Consider the following 5,380-nt stretch of genomic DNA (forward strand, 5'->3'; position numbering starts at 1 on the left):
TCTGCATTTGGCTCTGTGTTTCTTATTTCATAAGACTGTTCATCTACACATGGGCATTTTGAACGCGTTTCACGGGTTGAAGAACCCAATGGTGGGAGCAAAAGGACAGCTTGTTCACGATGACAGCTGGTACAAGTTTCCAAGCTTTCACTTGTCCCTTAGATCCTAGATCATGTATCCGACTCACGCTAAATCAGCAACCACAAATTAGACCCCACCCTGCTCCCTGGAAGTTCTTCTTTGTCACCGTTCTTCCTTCATGTGAGTGAGTAAGATACATCACAAGAGCCTTTTTTTTGGGGGGGGGGTAGGCTTTGGTGGGGTTAGGTGTGAGGAATGGTAAAGACCCCTTGTCCATGGGGAAAGCTAAAGTGAGGTCTAGTCAGGGAACAGCCAAGGTGGACTCTAAGCCCTTGAAGCCAGGGGATGACAGTTATCTGTGAGAAAGTCAAGCCTCTGGCTGACCAGGGAGCTGTTTCCACCAGGGGAAAAGAAGGCTGTAGCTCACCAGGCTGTCCCAGTGTGACATTAACACTTTTCCTGTAGACACTGCTGCCCAGACTCCACTCCAGGGACCAAAGGCCCCAGGGCCCAGTCACATCTTGCCTCTGCTGGTTTTGCAAAAAAGGTTACTGTTACCCAGCAGCTGAGCAGGGATGGGAATTTGAGGGTGTAGATGGGGCTGAAGTCTGCATTTGGAGTCAGTTCTCCCTTAGTTTCCTCATGAATATATTACATGTCCCCTCCTCCAACCTCTATGGAGCTACTTAGAACTGTAAAGGATACTTTAGCATAAAGAATGGACAGAAGAGGGCTGGAGAGATGGCTCCGCCATTAAAGGCTAGGCTCACAACCAGAACTATAAGACTAGATGGAGATGCCGATGGATACCTACATGTATGTGAAGAAAGGAAGAAGCTGTGAGCTAGGCCAGTGGGTGGCACTGCTTAAGAATGTGAAATATTATTGAGTCTTTTCCAAATGGGGAGGCCACCTGAGTTCTTCTTCACTTCATCTAGATTTTAAGCATGAGCATCCATCTTTCAAAGCTCTCTCTCTCTCTCTCTCTCTCTCTCTCTCTCCCTCTCTCTCTCTCTCTCTCTCTTCTAGAACCTTCTATGCTTAGAGAAATGCTCCATATCTGTGCTGTTATACGCGGCAACCACATATGGCTGTTGAACTAGTGTGCTAGAAAATGTAAAATTTTAATTTTATTTCATTTTAGTAAGCTCAAATGTAAATTCAGAAGGCCACACATGGCTAGGCTCCTGGGTTGCAAGCTCATTCTATATAATCAAGCTGCCTGAATCCCCAGTGTGGTCATAGTGCCTGCCACAGGTCTTTTTGCTTAACTGTTTCTTATGTGACTGAATAAAGAAAGGAGGACAATTATATTGAAATGATCCTACTGTGCAAAGATGAGAGAATAGTTCCTTGTCTGAATTTTATCTCTGTGTCTTACTCACTGTACAAATTTTACAAGTCATGGTTTTAAATGACATTGTAACCACAACATTGACCACATTGACCATAATAACAACATGTGTGAGATAGTGAGTGCATAGGTTACTTTATGCAAATTAATTTAATTGACCCTTACAATAAGCCTGTTTCTCATTTGAGGAAACAGACCTCTGTAACACGAATCTTAAAACATCTTATTAATAAGAACAAAGAAAGATCAGAGAAACTGAACAAGCCACAGCCAATCTCACCTCGCCAACTCCTCAGCTGATTTTGTTTCTGAATGGATCTCAGCCGAACTGCTGCTCAAAAGCCTAAAAGCTTAACAAACCTACTTCCTGGTCCTCATGCCTTATATACCTTTCTGCTCTTGCCATCACTTCCTGAGATTAAAGGTGTGTCACCAAGTCTGATGGTTTCCAGTGTGGCCTTCAACTCACAGAGATCTGGAAGGATCTCTGCCTCCCAAGTGATAGGATTAAAAGTGTGTGTGCCACCATTTTCTGGCCTCTATGTCTGTCTAGTGGCTGTTCTGTTCTATGACCCCAGATAAGTTTATTAGGGTGTACAATATATTGGGGGACACACTATCACCACAGACCACAAAGAGGTTAGGTTGACGATTTCAAACTGAAGGCCATGGCCTGTTGCTGGGTGGAAAATTAAGTTGCTCCCAATCTATCTATGTATATAGAACACATGTATGCATATACATGTACATACACGTATATACTTATAAACACATCAACATGTATTCAAATTATGTGTTTGTGTGGTGCATGTTTTCTTATTCAAAAGTTTGAAAACCAACGGTTGAAGTAACTTTGTTAAGGCTGTTGGCCTTGCAAAAGATGATTGAAGTTTATATTCCCCCAGCTTACTTCAGGCTTTATGCCTGAACTACTGTGCTGTATAACTGTAAGGGTTTGAGGGGAGCATCCCTCTGAGTCAGTTCTGGAGGAGTGGGTTTTCAAGGAGAAAGGGGAAGTCTGTGCTAGGGTGAATTGGTAAGATCTGATTGGACAGGTTAACCAGAGTAGCCAAATAATGACTTCTGATTGCTGGATGTTGGTGTTTAGTCTCAGGGATGAGCCAGTGGCCAAATAAGGAAATGTACCTTGGGAACTAAATGTAGGTATATAATCTAACAGTCTGTAGCAAGAGAGAGGGACTGAAGGAAGGGTAAGACCTGTCTGTAATGCTTGGGTCTCTTAGAGAGCTCTTCAATAGCTGTCCATGGTTTTGTAAGAAATGCATTTAAACTTTGAAAAAACCCCAAAACCAACCAACCAACCAACCAACAAAAACTCAAACTGAGTCACAGCTAAACCTTAAGGACCTCACTCATTCATAAGGCACCATATATGCCTGTATACACACACACACACACACACACACACACACACACACACACACACACACACACAGTCACACATACAGTCACACAGTCACAAACTCATAGTCACAGTCACACAGTCTCTCTCTCTCTCTCTCTCTCTCTCTATCACACACACACACACACACACACTTTGAGCAATGCCTACTATCTCTTAGATTTAGTCCCTTGACTCTGGCTAAGGACCAAGGAAAATTGATCCCGATTTAAATGTCTCTAAATCACCCTAAGGGATTCTGCTTTGGCAGGAGTTGCTGCAGCTCACCAATGTGTAAGCTTTTCATTTGCGTGCTGACTCCACAGCTAGGCTGCACTTCTCCCTTGTCTTAAAGCCAGGGAGGGCCAAGTATTGAGTTCAGGCCATTAGGGTGTGGGCAGGAGAGTGGCTCGGCACTTCTAGGACTAGCCTCTAACTGCCCACATGACTCTAGACTCTTGTTTTGCCCACAGGCTGGGGTGGATAGAATAAAGTGACAGAAGACGTCAGAGCCATGAGACTGAAAAACCTTTTTAAAAAGCCCCATACTCTAATATTCTTCGTTGGAATCCACTGGCTGTTTGACTAGCAGAGGAGGGGAAAAGACAAAACCAACCAACCAACCAAAAACAACACAACGACTGTCGGCGCATGTGTGGAATCAATAACTAAAGACACTTTGGGGGCAGAAAAATAACAAATGCCTTTAGCCATTCAATTCAAAAGAACTAGCAAGCCTTACTAGGGGGCAGAGACAGACGTCATGGTAAGGCAGGACGAGCGGAGATGGTGTAGAGGCTGAATGGTGGCCCCGCTAGGTTCTAATTCTCAGAACATGTTAAAAAGTTGACTCATGCCGGGTGGTGGTGGCACACGCCTTTAATCCCAGCACTCGGGAGGCAGAGGCAGGTGGATCTTTGTGAGTTCGAGGCCAGCCTGGTCTCCAAAGTGAGTTCCAGGAAAGGTACAAAGCTACACAGAGAAATCCTGTCTCGAAAAAACCCCCCCCAAAAAAAAAAAAAAAAAAAAAGTTGACTCATTCAAGGATCTTGGTTAGAAAGGCTATGCTGGGTTGTTTGGGGATTCCCCAAATGCACATGTAAAGTGAGAGCCAGAAGCAGGCGCTTGGAAGAAAAAAGAAAGGGTAGAGACACCAGGGTGGCAAGCCAAGCTGGCAGCTCCTAGAAGCTGGAGCAGACACCAAATGGACTCTTCCCTAGAACCTATGGGGTGGGGGAAAAGCCCTACAGACTCCTAAATCTCTGACTTCTGGCCTTCAGCATCCTGAGAGAATACATTTCCGGTGTTTCAAGCTACCGAGGTGGTAATTTGCACATCAGCTCTTAGGCAACTGACTTTAAGTCAGAATTGATAGTTAGCAGAGAAACAAACCCTCGAGGCTCTAGCCTCGCCAATGTCCAGGTTGTGGAGGGAGCAAGACCATCCAGTGTGCAAGACCAGACTGACCCCAGACTCAAAAGATGATTTCAAATTGGGCCGCACAGGGAAATTGTAAGGGAGAGTAGAAAACACCAGGTCAGTTCGGAAGCCGCGACAGTTAACAAAAGACTACCAGGTAACCAGAAAGCTCTGGAGGCTTTGAACATAATGAAACTCCGGTCTGCACAGCCCTGCCCCCCACTCAGGTAGGCACGTCTGCACGCAGCCTCTGATATTGTATACCCTTCGGCAACTAGGAGAGACGTGCAGGAACCTGAACAATGCAGATTAGTAAAAAGGGAATTCGAAATGCAATCCACAGTGTATAGGCAAGGCTTGCAGGTAATTATGCTCTTAGCACAATACGGTCAACATTAAATGAATAGGGAGGAGGCTTACTTTATGTAGACACACTGAAGTTCTTTTGGCAATGGACTCATTCTTGCACAATGAGACTTGACTTTTTTTTTTTTTTTATACATTAGAGATAAAAATGAACTACAATCTAGAAAAAGGTCCTCTGTGGGCCCTGCTCGCTCCACCCCTCCCTGCCTTAGACACAGGTTTGTATTTTCTCTCATGCAGCAATAAAACTAGATAGAAGAGGAAAGATATTAGATTCACAGCAAGCACTAGAGACTTACAGTGGAATTAACGACTTCCAAAGAAGGGACAGTGTTAAGTAAGGGTGGGCAGGATGGTGTCACTCTCTGTGTGTGGGGCATTTAAAAGGCAATCAGAGGATGCACTTGTCCTTGGGGGAGGAGTGTGCATCCAGCTGTTTCATCTGGAAGCTCAGGACATGTCAGGTCAGACATCTAGGACCTGAACAGTGAAGCTTGGCTGTTTCCTACACTAAAGGGAATAGAAGCCTCTATCTATCAGGCCTTCAACTCCGGGTCCCATCCTAGGCCCACCTCTGTGCAGCATTGAGACCAGTATCTCTGAGTGAAAACCACCCTAGCCATCTAGAAGGTTTGTGTATGTACATGCACACACTCCAGGGTGGTCCAGTCAGTGTCTATGATAGGAAGGGTACTAACCCTCCATAGCTTGCAGCATAGGGGTATGGCAGGGGCTGTGGGGAGGGAGTTCTACTTAAA

This window comes from Onychomys torridus, chromosome 17 (assembly GCF_903995425.1).
Source record: "Onychomys torridus chromosome 17, mOncTor1.1, whole genome shotgun sequence".
NCBI lineage: Eukaryota > Metazoa > Chordata > Mammalia > Rodentia > Cricetidae > Onychomys > Onychomys torridus.